General features: G+C 42.0%; 1 protein-coding gene across 11 annotated transcripts in view; it reads left to right on the top strand.

Moving 5' to 3' along the window:
* LOC140608777 (uncharacterized) overlaps nt 1–16,796 on the top strand; it is a 27,852-nt gene extending 11,056 nt beyond the window's left edge. For 10 of the 11 annotated variants that reach the window (XR_012010758.1, XR_012010761.1, XR_012010760.1 and 7 more), the window contains 3 exons: nt 7,959–8,076; nt 15,131–15,193; nt 16,558–16,796. The gene's annotated coding sequence lies outside the window, so the exon portion shown is untranslated. The remainder of the gene's footprint in view (nt 1–7,958; nt 8,077–15,130; nt 15,194–16,557) is intronic. The other variant, XR_012010752.1, reaches the window with a different exon arrangement.

The raw sequence follows: 16,796 nt of genomic DNA, 5'->3' as shown, positions 1-16,796 counted from the left end.
TTATGCACAGATTTTGACATCCTTTGTGACATCAACAGGGGCTTTTCTTAAATTGTGAGTCTCTAAAAAATATTAGGTTGAGCCAAAAAGTAGAGGAGGAGAGCACACTCCAAGTAACTGTTCTTTTTTTTTTTTTAATTATTTATGATAGTCACAGAGAGAGAGAGAGAGAGAGGCAGAGACACAGGCAGAGGGAGAAGCAGGCTCCATGCACCGGGAGCCCGACGTGGGATTCGATCCCGGGTCTCCAGGATCGCGCCCTGGGCCAAAGGCAGGCGCCAAACCGCTGCGCCACCCAGGGATCCCAGTAACTGTTCTTCTACCTTTCCGTGTAGGTTCTGTTCCTAACTTTTCATGGTTTCCTCGCTCTATTCCAGGCTGCCTGAGCCCAGAGCACTCAGTCTTTGGCACCCAGGTTCTCCTCGGATAACTATATGGATGTGCCTAGGTTCTGGGCCAGCTCTGCCGTCCGTTAGAACATGGTGAATCTCTTGACCACTTTGGGCATCGTGCTTTATAAAGTGCGGTTGTAATACAAGCAGTGCTTGCTCAGATGGTTGTTCTTGTCAGTAGTAGCCCCTATGCAGGTGAAAGATTATCAGGGAGAGAAAAGGAGGAGTTCTTTGGTCAGCCTGGGCTCTATGCCACGTCTCAGTCTTGAAGAGTCCTGATGCATGATATATACTGAAGTTGTCTCCAGTCTCTCACAGCCCCAGAAAACTTGCTTGCTTTGCCCCCACATTGTCAAAGTAGCAAATTATTAGACTTTTCTCTCCATCACGATACAAATGTTAGAACCCCATAGTTATAAGCACCATTTGGCATATTGGCAATTCTGGGCATAAGAGCTGTTGATGCTTCAAAAATATTATTTAGCCACTGTGCTAATGCCACTGGGGTGTTTCCTGGGAACCTAGCCATTTGGCGAAAATTCCAGTAGTGAAACCCTCAGGCTAATTACTCTAGTATCCTTGAGTGTAAGAACCTCGTTGATAATCAGTGCATGACTCTTATGATTCCCCAAAGTGATGGAACATAAGTACCAGCTTAAGTAAAATTCCAGAAGTGGTTTTCCGTCTGAAACAGGTGGCCACAAACACCTGCCAGAACCATAACCATTACTGACTAGTGTCTATAGGGTCCTTGTCATGTGCCAGGCACAGTTCTAAGCCCTGTACAAGTAGTAAATCGCTCAATCCTCCAACAACCCCAAGAGAAAAGTCTCCTCTTTCGGATAATGCAGTGGAGGCAAAGAGAGATTAAATAACGGGCACAGGTCACACAGCTAGTTAGTGACAGAGCTGGGACTTGAACTCACATTTTATGAATATTGTTATTCATACTTTTCACATGTCTCTTTGACCATGGTGTCCTTGTCATCCCTAGAGTCATTTTTTTCTCTTGATACATAACATTTTCCAGAATGTAGCATCTGCCCTTTCATACACATTTGAACTATAGCATTTTTAAATATGATCCTGTCAGTGGAAATTTTCCAAGGCACCAACACCTATTAGGCCGTATGGTTTATGCATTCCTGCTGTAGGTGTTTATTCATGATCTTTGTAATATTACTGCTTACAGTATTGCTTCCTCCCTCAGCACTATACTTATTTTTAAATGAAGAATAGCCTTTTGTTATTACAGAAGCCATATATGAGCATTGTAGAAAGCCAGAAAATACAGATGAGCAACAACAAGAAAAGAAACACCATGTTTCCATTGTGGAAGGCTGCATAGTGGCCCCTCCAAAATATCTATGTCCTAATCCCAGAAATTGCAAATATGTTAAGGTACAAGGCAAAGGCGAATTTAGGTTGCAGATGGAATTAAGATTGCTAATCAGGTGACCTTGAGATGGGAGAGTGTCCTGGGTTATTCTGGTGGCCTGGTGTACATGGGTCCTAACAAATGGAAGAAGGATGCCGAAGAGAAGTTCAGCGTGATGTAGGGTGAGAAGGGCATGATCTGCTAATGAAGGAGGAAGTGGAGGAAGCAGCCATGAGCCAAGCAATGCAGGCAGCCTCTAGAAGCTGGGAAACACAAGGAAATAAATTCTCCCCCAGAACCTCTAGAAAGGAATGTGGCCCTGCTAGCACCTTGATCTTAGCTCTATGACACCCATGTTGGGCTTCTGAGTTAAAGAACTTTGAGATAATAATTTTTTATAGTTTTAATCCACCAAGTTTTTGGTAATTTGTGTGACCATAAATAATTGATATACTCACCACCCCAAGACTGTTAAGTGGTAATCTTTTATTACATGTATTTCCATATTTTTATACATATATGTCTTTTTTACTAAAACAAGATCATAATGTTGGAAATAGTTTTCTTTTCATAGTCTTTCTCTTTCCCTGCCAGTAAGTGTCCATAGCATCCTATCCCTTGATCATATTGAAATTATCCTAATTATCACATAACTATTTCCCCAAAGCTAGTTTGTTCAAATCAGGGTTTAGGTCCAGAGCCTGCATTTTATCCAGTTTGTATGTCCCTTAGGTGTCTTAAATCTAAAACAGTCCTTTTCTTCATCTGTTAATTTTCCTACTCAATGTTTGATTATTTCCTCATGTTGTCACTTACCCTGCTCCTCTGTCCCCTGTATTTCCTCTAAACCAGAAGTTACATCTAAGAGTTTGATTGATTTATGTTAATAAATTTTATCTAGAATACATTTTGAGTGCCATTGTATGGTTTACATGGCATTTCTTCAGGAGGCACATGCCATCTGGTTTTAATATCACTGGAACCCAGACTGTCCTCTGGGTTGTGTGATGGTCCCCAGAGCTGGCTGCTAGACACTGCTATGATTTCCCTCGTGACCTGACAGTTTTTGGTATGGAGTTACGTCATCACCATACAGATGTGCCATTCCCCCTCAGCCATTCACTGCATGGCCCATTCCATTTGATAGCCCTTGACTAAATTAACATTCTTTAGAAATCACAAAATTATGATTTTTCTAATGTTAACATTTCTCCTACATTAATCAGCAGCCACTCATTAGTGAAGAAGAGTTTTCCCTAATGAAGTAGATCCATTTGGTTACCCTGAAAAGCATTTTAGGCAGGGGCAGCAGGACAAGTGCTTCTTCTTTTGTCAGTTCTCAAAGGGAGGACTTTGTTAATAACCACCTCGGTGATGACCACTGATTTCTGCCTGTCTCTTTTTGAGAAGCATTAAAGTCTCCCAGATTTTCACTGAATCTGTTTCTTTCTACAATTTTTCTGTGTGCTCATGTTGTCAATTTGATATATGTTTAGGTTTGCTTTCCAACTTTAGGGGTTTTTTAGTTGTAAATTTTTTAAGAATTTGATGAAATGGGGTAAATTTATTTCAACTGAATACCTTACTTGTAATTTTTAATGGCAATACATTTATGTAATTCAAAATCAAAAGTATATGGGAAAATATTTAGGAAAAGTCTTATTTCTACCCCTGCTCTCTCTGCTTAGTTTTTCTTTCCTTCTACACATGACCATATTTTATTAGTTCCTTATTTATATGTCCGTTTGTACGTTTTTTTGCACATATGATATATGTATGTGTGTAGATATATAGTCTTATTTTAACTCCTCTTTCTTTGTATACATACTTCTTGCTTTTGAAAATTTTTTCCACTTAATGGTATATTCTAGAGATGTCTCTATATCAGTACCTACAATCCTTTCTCATCCTTTCTTTAGAACTTCTTAGAACTCCATTGTGTCGGTGCACTGTAGTTTATTTCAACTAGTTCCCGATTACTGGATCCTTGCATTCCTAATGACCTTTTTTAATTGTAAACAATACTGCATGGAATAAAGTTGTACATTTTCTCTTGTACTTGAGTAGATATAAATGTAGGTAGATTCCTAGAAATGGACTTGCTTGTTCAAAAGGTTATTACATCAATAATTCTCTTTATATTTCTAGATTATTCTCCAAGGACTCAGTACTCTTAACTACTTTGCTACATTGCTTCTCAAAAGTCTCGGTCTTACCACACAGATGAGTGAACTTTAAAAAAGTAAAGATCTAAAATACTGGCAATGCTAAGGCGAGAATATGGAGTAACCAGAACTCTTGTACATCGCTGGTGGAAACATAAAATGATTCATTCATTTTGGAGAGCTGTTTGGCAATTTGTTTATAAAGTTAAACATATATTTATCCCATAGCTCAGAAATATCACCTCTATGTATTTACCCAAGAAAAATTAAAATGCTTTTTTTTTAAAAGAAGACATTAGGAAGACTATTCTATAGTAGTTTTATTTCTAATAACCCTAAACCGGAAACAACTGAAATGTCTAGCAACATTTATATAGATGGACAAATTGTCCTATCTATGCCATGGGATATCTTTCAGCCATAAGAAGATATTACATGTATGGATACATGTAATAAAGTAGATAAATCCCAAAATAATTATGTTGACGAAAAGAAGCCAGATACAAAAATGTTCCATTTATGTGAAATTCTAAAACAAATCATGCTAACTTACAGTGATAGAAATCGAAATGGTGGTTGCCTCTATGAATGCTGGAAATTGGCTGGACAGTGTTCCAGGGAACTTTCTGGGGTGATGGCAGTGTTCTATATTTTGATTTAAGTAATGATTACATTGAGTATATATGGTGATCAAAGTCGTAACTGAATGCTTATTATCTGTGCAGTCTTTTATTGTATAATGTATATTGTATTGTACATATTTACAATATGTAAAATCTTTAAAAATTTGGTCCTCAGTAGAACTCTTTAGGAAGTGACGGCTTTCTTCCTTCATCATCCCCACCCTGGTTGCACTCTTGTTCTGGGGCTCTTAATACTCTACCTCTCTGGCCCAGGCTTACACTTGAGTACCTGTGACTTTTATAGGCTCCAGTCTTAGCTCCTCCATAAGTTATAAGCCTCTTACAACAGAGTTATGATTATGCCACTTTAATATTCTTTACAACAACAGTCGTCAATCTCCGCTGCATAATGTTAGATTCTCCCCGTGTCTTAGCTTGGGCCGCCTTAACAAAATGCCATAGAGTAGGTGGCTTAAACAACAGAGATTTATTTTCTCATAATTTTGGAGGCTGGAAGTCTGAGATCAGGGTGTTAGCATATTTGAGTTCCTCTTCCTGGCTTGTAGGTGGCCACCCTCTAACTGTGTCTCAACTGGATGAAAGAGAAAGAGTAAGCTCTCTGGTGTCTCTTCTTTTTCTTCTTTCGTAAAAATACTTTATTTATTTATTTGGAAGAGAGAGAGCACAAGTTGGGGGGGTACAGAGGGTCAGAGGGAGAGAGAGAAGCATATTTCTCCTCTGAGCAAGGAACGCAACATGGGGCTCAATCCCAGGACCCTGGGCTCATGACCTGAGCAGAGGGTAGACACTTAACCAACTGAGTTACCCAGGCACCCCTCTGGTGTCTCTTCTTATAAGGATACCCATCCTATCGTGAGGGTCCCAACTCATGACATCATTTAAATCTAATTGCCTGGGTGGCTCAGCGGTTGGGCACCTGCCTTCAGCTCAGGTCATGGTCCCGGGATCCAGGATCGAGTCCCACATTGTGCTCCCTGAATGGAGCCTGCTTCTCCCTCTGCCTGTGTCTCTGCCTCTCTCTCAGCCTGTGTCTCTCATGAAAAAATAAATAAATCTTTAAAAAATCTAATTACCTCCCAAAGGCTTTATCTCCAAATACCATCATGTTAGGAATGAGGGTTTCAACAAAGGAATTTGGGGAAATACATTCAGTGCATAAGCACTTGGGAAACATTAAAAAAATTAACAGGGCTTGAATTTCATCTCCAGAGGTTCTGATACAGAATTGGGACCTGGGCATCTGTATTTTTTCTGGGTTCCCCCATACTGTGCAATCAGGTTTGGTGACCATTGCTCTGTGCCTTCCTGTTCAAGATGAGGTCTAGGGACCAGCAGCAGCAGCATCACTTAGGACCTTCTTAAAAATGCAGAATCTCTGGTTCCATCCCAGATCCATGAATCTGCCTCTTCATGGTAACAATATCCCCCGTTGATTCTTATGCACTATAAAGTTTGAAAAATACTGGTCTACAGCACCTTGCATAGACTTGCATACAGGTAGGGGAATGCTCCATCAGTCAGTTCCTGTTTGAATTCAAGATGAACGTTTTGTCAGTGAACCAAGTTTCACCTTTTTTCTTCTTGGGAGCCTGTAAAGGTGTGGATCTTGCCTGCAAAGAATTGCTTTGCAGTGTGAAGATTTTATGGATAGCCTATATATCATTGTCTATTAGCAAACCAAAAAAGCAGCAAGTAGACCCAATATTAAAAACAAAATCTTAATGTTTTTGAAAATATACAACCATCCTAGCAATTCCGTCACAATGAATGATTACTTCCTTAGCTTCAGGTGAGCTTTAAATTGATAATGAAATAGAATATGTACTTGTGTTCCAGCTGCAAAAGGAGAGAGAAGCGGCACTTAGCACAGAGCAAGAGTATTGTGTAACTAATAAATAATTCAGGAAACCGGGGAAAGAAAAAACACACAAGCTTAAATAAATAGCACAGAATCCCTAATGCTTAAGGTTGAGAAATGAGAGGATTATTATATATGATGCCATTATGTAGCATAGAGTGCTAGTTTTCAAAAGATTCGATTACGATAAGTATGCTTACTACTAAAAACGTAGAAAGGAATGCAGTCTTACTTGATATTTCAGAAGGCAGTTCAAGGTCTTGTCATCTGTCAAGAGCTTCGATGTGGTCTTCAATATGAATGTGGCTCATGAAAGTACTAAACAAGAGATTCCGCGCTGACAGACACTTAAAATGATGAATTTCCACTTTCCCCGGTTCAGAAGTACCTAATGGGTATCCTTCTTTATATTTAAGAACTATTAATTCAAGTACCTTTATGTTTAAAACACCTTCTTAAGTCAGTATAGGTGCATTTTAAGACTTCAATCTCAGGAATAATTTCTGCTTCTGGAGAGTGGTCTTCCCTTCATTTTCTTTTCCACCCCTACTTGATAACTTCTTCATTGTTAATAGGATTAAATAGTTTGCTAAATTGTATCAAGGTGGCTTTCTGGGGACACCTGGGTCCTCAGCAATGGAGTGTCTGCCTTTGGTTCAGGGCGTGATCCCGGAGTCCCAGGATCGAGTCTCACATCGGGCTCCTTGCATGGAGCCTGCTTCTGTCTTTGCCTCTCAATCTCTCTCTCTCTCTCTCTCTCTCTCTCTCTCTCTCTCTTTTTCTCTTTCTCTCTCTCCCTCTCTCTCTTTCTCTCTCATGAATAAATAAAAAAAGTCTCAAAAAGTATAGCTTTCTGGTTTAATTCATACTGCATTCTATTCTATGTAGTAAACTGAAAATAAAGAGAACAGTTGCTAATTTACAGTAAGTACACATACACGCATACATACCTACAAACCTACAGAGAAGAGAACCTCAGTGCTTTGTATTTAAATTCCATTTCCCACATGCTTAGTGTTGACATTCATCTAATTAGTGATCTGATTCAACCCAACAAGTTTTTATTGGATGCCTATTGTGTACCCAACAGAAATGCACTTTGAAACTAAAGATCTTTTACCTTGGGTATTCATAATGAAAATTTATGTTCCAGTGTTGCAGATTATTGAATAAAGACATTGCAGGTTCAGTAAAAATCAATTTAGAAGACTACTTTCTGAAACAGCCTAGAAGAGAATGACTTTTCTCCCTTAAATGTTGTATAAGAAAATGTCCACTATGTTAATACAATAATGCACAGCCAGAATTGTTGAATTTTCTGGTTTTCTTTCTAGCAAAGATATTTTTCTTTTTGTATTAATCTTTAATGAAAAGTATAAATACACCTCCTAAAAATAGTGGAAAGTTCAGAAAAGGGATATCCAGTGGAAAGTAAATCCTTTCAGAAATGTTCTATGTACATACACACATTTTATATATAACTCTGTGTATCAACTTATTCCTTGCTTTTTTTTTTCACAGGTGGGAGCATACCATGTACTCTTCTGTCCTTTGATATCTTTCACTTATGCAATTTTGGAGACTTTCCGGAACAGAATGTCGACATCAACCTCATTTCCAGTGCTCCGTGGTATTTCAGGTATGGATTTAACCATCCACTACCCATATACATTCAAGATTTTTTTTTTTTAGGATTTTGGTATTATATATAGTGTTCTAATAAATAATAGGTAGATATGTCTTTGCACATAGATGGTGGCATATCTACAGAATCGAATCTTGGAAGTAAAAATGCTGTGTTCAAGAATGCATGCGTCTGTAATTTCAGTATATAATACCAAATTTCCCTCTGAAAACCTTGAATCAGTATGCAGTGTGAGAGTGCCCTTTCTGCCTGGATGGGTGCCCATATATCGCTTTAGCAATTTTTCCTTTCTCTCTTACATCATCAGTGTATCCTCTCTACTGGATCATTCCAACTGGAGTCTGAACTTGCCTTCATTTCTTGCATCCTAAAATAAAAAAGCTATTTATTGACTCCACTTCCCTTTCCCTCACTAACCCATTTGTCTGTCTCCCTTTGCAGTGAAACTACTAGAAAAATAATGTCTACAGTGACTGTCTCTTAATACTTGTCTTCCTTTTTGTCTTGAATCTTCTCCAGTTAGGACTTTCAGCCCTACCCTTTCCAGAACTGCCCTTGGCAAATCACCAATGACCACTGCTGCATCCAGTGGTGAATTCTTGGTCTTCATCTTGCTCTGCTACAGCTTTTGTCAGTAGCCTGTGGTAGAGCTGATCCAACCATTTTTCTTGGGCCACTGTCTTCTCTTGGCTTCAGTGATACCATACTCTCTTCCAAGAGTATAAACCATTTTTTCTCACTCTCCTTGCAGTTTCTTTCCATCTCTATGACCTCTTGATGTTGGGGTGTCCCAGGTCCCAGTCTTTGGATCTCAACCCTGTCTGGGCCCCCTCCTTTGGTGATCTAATCTAACCACCCAGCCTTAGATACTGTGTCTATCTAAGAGACCCCAGATATTCCCTGGCTTGGATCTCTCTTCTGAACACAAGCCTTGTGTATTGAACTTTCTCTTGACATCTTTCCTTGAATATCAGAGATCTTCCAAATAAAACATATCTAAAATTTGGTCTTTTCCCTAAAACCCATTCCTCCCACACTGTATCTCATTTTAGGCAATAGTCACTCCATCCTTCCAGTTACTCAGACAAGAACCTTGGAATCATTCTCGACCTCACTCTTTTGTTCACACTTCAGAACCCATTCATTAGGAAACCTTGCTGGCTCCACCCTCAGAATATACCCAGATTCTCACATTCTCACCCCTCCCACCTCCAGCACCCTAGTACAAGAAGCTATCATCTCTCACCTGGACTATTTCAGTAACTTCCTGCTTCCACTCATGCACCCCACAGCCTGTCCTCCATGGAACCACACAGCAGCCAGAATCATCCTGCTAACACCTATCAGATCATTTCACCCTCTGCTCAAAACCCTGCAGTTGCTCACTCAGAGTTTAAAGGCCAAATGTGAATCTCCTTCCACCCTTGAGAACATTCCTCTCTGAGCTCTCCCATTCTTCTTCTCTTTCTCCTCATGCTTTGCTGCAGTCCCACTGGCCTTCTTGCTATTCTGGTGCCAGTACAGGTATAGGCTGATGCATCTAAGGAAGAGAACAGAATCCAGAAATAGACTTATCTATATATTGGAATGCTTTATTTAAAACACTTTATCATTTACCAAAAAGAAAAGAAATGATATACTTTCCAGTAAATGGTTTGGGGACATTCAGGAATGAAACTCAAGCAGATCTAAAACCTGAGCCTCCTGTAGGATACTCCCGTGAAATTGCCATTCATTTCACTCAGTCTCCTGGTTAACACTCCCTGAATGTGTAGGCACATTAGCAGAGTTTCTGGGATAATCAAAGGTGAGGGAGGGCCAGAAGGGTATAAAAGCCCATGGATGTGCTTCTAGGCCATGATAGAATCCTCATTGCTCATGGTGGTGCCATCCACAGCAGCCTGTCTCTGTGGTCCTTTGGGGGATCTGGGAAGCCTTGGCTATGTCTGGGAGCATGCTGTTTTATCTCCTGCCTTCTCTATGAAGATATAACCATCTCTGTGTATTTCCACATTATTTGGCATTTTAGCCAGTACATTGAACAAGCAGGTCTTAGAGGGTCCAACTACGAAGCAACATTACTTATATATCCCAGTGTCTTTTATAAGCCACTCCATGGGTATTTCTTAAAAAAAAAAAAAAAAAGATTTATTTATTTGAGAGAAAGAGTGTGCGAGTGAGGAGAAGAGCAGAGGGAGAGGGATAAGCAGACTCTGCACTGAGTGTGGAGCCTGACATGGAGTTTGAGCCCACAACCTCGAGACCATGACATGAGATGAAATCAAGAGGTGGATGTTCAACTGACTGAGCCACCCAGGCGCCCCTCAATGAATATTTCTTTGCCATCGCTTGGATCAAAACTCAGGCAGATCCCTGAATTCTCTGGTCACTCTTAAAGTCATATAAATGAAACTCCAGTCACTTCAAGTCATACAACGTACTCTTATTTTAGTAATTAAATTCCATGTAAAGATGAAAACCTTGTTTTGCAGATAAGTCTCCTTATCCGTACCTTAGGCAAGAGAGAAGCCTTCAGTACAGATGGGGCTGGGATCAGTTTCCTCTCTTTTTGCTCATGCAGTGCTTCTACCCCATACCCTACCATGCTAACCATGGTAGGTCATGGTAGGTTCTGGTTCCTCTAGGATGGAATTTGGGGAGACAGAATGGTAGCAATGGGAAAGGTCTTTCTTGATTGATATTATCATGGTCAAGCACGGTGGCAGATGTTTTGAACTTTCTTTCTTGTTCAAGGGTTCTTAAGAGACCCACCAATGGGAAAAGATGTTTTCATTAAAACAGACTGCTTGACTTCGGTGGATGACAGCCTTCTGCAGGGGCAGAGCCAAATGGCAGCCCTTAAGTCAAAGCAAGATAGGTGATACTATTATAATGGGCATAGTGCCTGAAGCAGCAAGCAGAGTATTTTAGCACCCAGGAGTCTTTGATGTTGGCTAACTGTTCTTGGTGGCCCAAGAACCAGAATATCTGGGCAGTCTACTAAGAATTACTTTATTTTATGTTATTGGAAAATCTCCAGGTCTAGTGCACAGAAACCTGAGTTGTTTGATAGAGAGTCATAGCATTTCACCCTAGTCCCAGACCTGAATCTATTCAAAGACATAGAAATCCTCAGGTCACTGATTCTCAGACTGTGGCCAAGGAGTGGCAGCAGCAGCATCACCTGGGTATGTGTGATAAATGCAGGTTTTCAGGCCCTCCCCAGCCCTACTGACACACGTACTCTGCAGGTGTGTCCAGCAGTCTGTTTTGGCAAGTGCTTCAGCTGGCTTTGATGCAAGCTCGGTTTTGAGAAGTCTAACCATAGATGAAGAAGGGGCCTAGAAGCCTTAAGAAGGATCTGGATAATATTGCTATGAGCTTCTAGCATAAATATTTCTTTACGCCTTTCCCAAAAGACCTGTGGCCATTCATGGGGGTGACAGTAGACTGAGGGGAGGGGAATAGCCAGACCTTGAAGGAATTTCTGGACATTGGCTCTAAGGCAGTACTGACCTCCAGGGGCCCCAAAAGCCTCTGGACACTGGGGGCGGATGGCACTTGCAATAATCTGGGGATAAATGAAATTTTGGCCTGTGCTTGCATTGCGGAGTTCCAATTGGTCCATTGGCCCCCATATGGTTATTTTCCCACTCCTGAATATAGTTGTAATAGGTACCAGCAACTCAAAGAACCCCCGCTTTGATTCCCTAACCTGAGTAGTGAGCCTTGGGATAGCAGCCCTAGCCTCGCAGAAGCTTCTCCGAATTTGCTCTTTCTACATCGGAGTAAACTGAGAGCTATATATATCCCTGGGGGGATTGCAGAGGTCAGTATTCCCATCTAGCACTTGACCAGCATGGCATTTGACCATTCCCTCATGTAACTCATTTGTGTGACATGAGCAGAAGTGAGACAGTTGTTGGGGAATGACTGTGGGTTCTTGTAAAATTATTCGGGTACTGGACCGGATGTAGTCTCTTTATTGGGTGACACAACAGTGCTCCTGGCACTTTGTGCACAGCTGTTGCTCTGGCAGATGCTTTTTTCCCCTCATTACCAAATTAGCAAAGATCACCAGCTGGAGTTTGCTTTCAACTAGCAGGATCAGCAAAACACCCTCACTGTCCTACCTCAGGCCTACGTGACTCTTCTGCCCTCTGACAAGATCTGGTCTGCAGGCGCCTTGATCATCCTGATATTCCCCAGAGCAGCATGCTGATATATTATGTTATTGACACCATGATGAGCAGGATGTAGCACAGATCCTAGATACCTTAGTAAGACATATGTATGCCAGAGGGTGGGAGATAAACCCCAAGGAAAATCAAAGGCTTGCTCCCCAGTGGAGTTTCTGGGGGTCCAGTAGTCTGGGAAATTTGACATTTCCTTTCCAAAGAGAAAGGCAAATCGCTATACTTGCACCACCTACCACCGAGAAAGAGCTACCATGTTTTGTGCCTCTTTTGATTTTTGAGATAACATATATACTTTTTGAGAGTACAGTTCAGGGCAATGGTTTGTGTTATATAGACGGCTGCCACTTCTGTGTTGGGACCAGGGCAAAAGAAGACTCACTAATGGGGTTTCTTAACCTCAGCACTCTTGACATTTTGGGAACAGATAATTTTTTTTTTTTTAAGATTTTGTCTATTCATTCATGTGAGACAGAGAGAGAGAGAGGCAGAGAGACAAGCAGGCTCCATGCAGGGAGCCCGATGTGGGACTCGATCCCGGGACTCCAGGATCACGCCCTGGGCCGAAGGCAGGTGCTAAACTGCTGAGCCACCCAGGAATCCCTGGGAACAGATAATTCTTAGATGTGGGAAGCTATCCCAAGGATTATAGAATGTTTAGCAGCATCTCTGGCCTTTACCCACTAGATTTTAGCAGCTCCACTATCCTCCTCCTCAGTTGTAGACCAAAAATGTCTAATATCCTTGGAGGAGCAAAATCACCCCCATTTGAGAACCACTGGTCTACAGCATGGCTAGTTAAGCTGGAGGTGACTCCCTCAATGGCTGGCAGCTTGACCTCAGCCTCATGAGAGATCCTGAGCCAGATCCTCCTGGTGTAGCCTGACTCCCAGAAACCACGTGAGATAACAAATGGGTGTTGCTAAGTTTTGGGAGTAATTTTTTACATGGCAGTAGATAATTAATATACTGATCTAGCAGGCCATAAGGCTGGGCATGTACAGGAGCAATCCATCATCCACTGTAAATAGCATATACCAGATAGGGGTCGAGGGAGTCCTGAAGACACAAGTAAGTCTCATGAGCAGGTATCTCAGACTCCCAAGGTGTCTCCTTTTGCTGCATTTTGATTCTCGCACAGAGCACACCTATGTCCCTTTGCAATTGACAATTGACAGAGGAAGAGAACATTTGGGGCAAGTTCACAGATGGTCCCTTGCAATTTGAAGGCACCAGGTAGATGTGGACTGTTGAAACATTATAGCTCACATCAGGAATGTGGTAAGGGAAGTTCTCTCAAGGCCAACACAGCAGTTGTCCATTTTGTCTGGATGGAGACATGGCCAGAGGTTGAGATTTACATAATTCATGGGTGACTAATGGTTTGATTGGCATATGGGTGACAAGGGAGTTGAGGCAGAGGTTTGCAGATGGACCTCCCCATATGGCCACTGTCTTGTGTGAATGCTACCATGGGACATCTACTGAGAAGGCTCTCAGTAATCAACTGGATGGGATGGTCCATTGTGTGGATGTCAGTCGGCCCTTTTCCCGGCCACCTGAGGCTTGTCCAATAGGCTCATGTAGCACATGGCTGTTGCGGTAGGGATGGAAGCTACTCGTGGGCTCAACGGTATGGACTTTCCCTCTCCTAGGCAGATCTGGCTACTGTCACTGTGGAATGCCTGTCACTGCTGACAGCAGAGACCAGTAGGGAGCCCTGGTGTGGCATCATTCCCCAGGGGGACCAGTGAGCCACCTGGTAGCAAGTTTATTACATGGAACTCTTCCCATTATGGAGGGCATGGTTTTGTCCTTACTGGAGTGGACACTATGTCTAACTGTGCTGCCCATCCCTTGCCTGCAGTGCTTTTATCAGTCCCACCATCTGTGAACTTTCGGAATGTTTTATTTCATGACATCATGTCCTGCACAACATTGCTTATTACCAAGGAACTGATATTATGGCAAAAGAAGTATAGAATAGGGCTCATGCCCCTGGGACTTATTGGTTTACCATATATTCCATCACCCAAAGGTAGCTATCATTATAAAGGAAAGGAATAAATCTTTGAAGTTTCAAAAATGGCACCATTGGGAGATACCTCTCCGCAATTTGGGTGACGTTCTTGCAGAATGTGGATTAGGCTTTGAATCAGCAATGAAAAAGTGGTGTTGTGTCTCTTATGGTCCAGATACATGGATCTGGGAGTCAAAGGAATCTGCATGATGTCACATGCAGAACATCACTCAGATTATTCACCTGCCTTCTTTGAAGCATCGATCAGCTGGCTTATAGGTTTTGCTTCTAAGGAGACAGTGGTTTCTCAAGGGACATACAATTGTTCCACTGAACAGGAAGTTGATAGTGCCATCTGCACGGTTCAAATTTCTCACGCCACTGAATTGACAGGCAAAGAAGAGGGTTACTGTTCTGGCTGGGGTGATTGGTCAGAATTACTCAGAGGAATTAGGTTGCTGTGACACAGTGGTGGCAGGAAAGACTGTGTCTGGAGCCCAGGAAATTCTCCTGGGTGCTTCTTAGCCCTTCAATGTGCTAAAAGTTGCTGGAATAATATTGCAACTCGCCAGTCTACTATAAACTCAGGCCTTTCAGAAATGAAGATTGAAGTCATCCTGCTAGGTAAAAAACCCAAAAGCTAAGGTTTAGGCTCAAGGCAAAGAGAACCTGGAATGGATATTGGAAGAAGCTCATTGTGAATTATTACTCAACTATTATCACCATCAACTAGTTTTGACAAGAACTGTGGTGGCTACACATATTTTCTTCTTTGCTTGTTATGTGTAGCATCGAGTGTTGGTGGTGGTTAACCTTACAGTGTGGCCTTTAGATTACAGAATATCCGGGATGCCGTGGTGATGAAACCGAGAAGAAGAGCTGACATCACACAGAGGTGAATACAGTGGCTGAGGCTGCCTCTTCACATGGTCCCGCTATGTGTCCCCCTCTTTTGGGGAGAGAGTGAGCCTGCACTCATCTGTATGAGGAATATAGTTGCATTCTGTTAGGTAGAAGCACGATGTCGTTGTTGAATGGGTACAGTGAAATGTGTGGATCTGAGTAGCAAATGTACCAGATTGTCTCTTGGCAGTTGGGTCCAAGTTCATCTTAGGGACCCACCATTCCCTTTCCCAGACTTGCTTATGTGACCAATTTCATGTTAGATTCTTCCAAATGGGAGGCACTGATGGTAGATTCCAGTGTGGGAGGAAGAAATTAGTCATTTCCCCCACTACAGGATCCAGCAACCTGGGGGGTGGTTTTAGCCACATCAGCAGTGAGTGTTCAGTCCTTTAATCCAGCCAAGGGACAGTTGGCAGCTTCCATCTTTGGACAAGAGCCCCCCTCTTTTATGCTCCATAGCCCTCCTGGCTGTTTTTTCACCAATGTCCTCCACTGCATCCTTTTCTGCTTGAAATATGGAGAATGGCTCCTACTCTCCTGTTTGGACACTGAATGATGTAGAGATTTTTCCATATCAGCACAAAGCAAGCTTCCTCATTCTCCAGTTTAAAACAAAAAACCAGAATGCATCATATTTATATAAGAAGACCCAGGTGATGGGTATTTGTGTTGCTCTCAATCTCCTCTTTTAATCAGTAGGAGCATTAAGGACATTTCCATTTTAGGCAAACGCTGTTAAGGCATGTATTTGGCAATGTTCATGCCTTTTCCCACTTGGAATTATGCCCACCGAAGCTCTTGTGCAGGCTTCTAAATGGCTGAAATGGGATTAAACTCGACTCTGGAATCCAGCAGCTGGCTACTTATTGCTTAATAAGTATTCTCAAATACCATCCATGTGTGTCTTAGCCTTATCTTTTCCAAATGAATGGTGAGCACCTTGAGGCTTGATATGATGTCACCTTTTGAATATGCAAACATGGTGCGTGTTGGGCAGGGGTTGCTGGTTAGCAGGACCTCTCCCATTTATGATTAACAGCATCTGAACATGTCAGCTGACTGGCAGCCGGGGGAGAGCCCTACATTCTCTCCTGCGAATGGGCTCAGGTTTTCTGTTGAGGAAGGAGCTGATGACACAGCCAATACTGCCACAGAGGTCAGTGGCTCACACCGAGGTCCTGTTAATTTTATTATTGGCCTTATTCCAGATCCCTTCCACAGAGGCAGTGCTCTTTAGAAACCATTTTTTCAAAAAAAAAAAAAAAAGAAAGAAAGAAAGAAAGAAAGAAAGAAAGAAAGAAAGAAACCATTTTTTCCTAATTATGAAATATTTCAAATGATTTTGATTTGTAGGAGGCGCTCTTCTTCAGCGGGTGCAGCCAGGCCCCTTGGTTGAGCATGGGCTGGAGGGCTGCCCAGACCCACACAATAGCCTCGGCCCCATGAGGCTGCCTTGGGCCGCATCTCGGCCACCTGATACTCCGCTTCCGCCAGCCTGGAGAACCAAGGCCTCTTCAGCCCTGCACTAACGCCATCCGCAACTCTGTTTCCTGATTTTATCTTCTTTAATTCATTAAACAGCACTTTTGCCA

Source organism: Canis lupus, chromosome 18 (assembly GCF_048164855.1).
Source record: "Canis lupus baileyi chromosome 18, mCanLup2.hap1, whole genome shotgun sequence".
Lineage (NCBI taxonomy): Eukaryota > Metazoa > Chordata > Mammalia > Carnivora > Canidae > Canis > Canis lupus.
The sequence above is the reverse complement of the archived record's forward strand: the minus strand, read 5'-3'. Positions and strand labels throughout refer to the sequence as shown.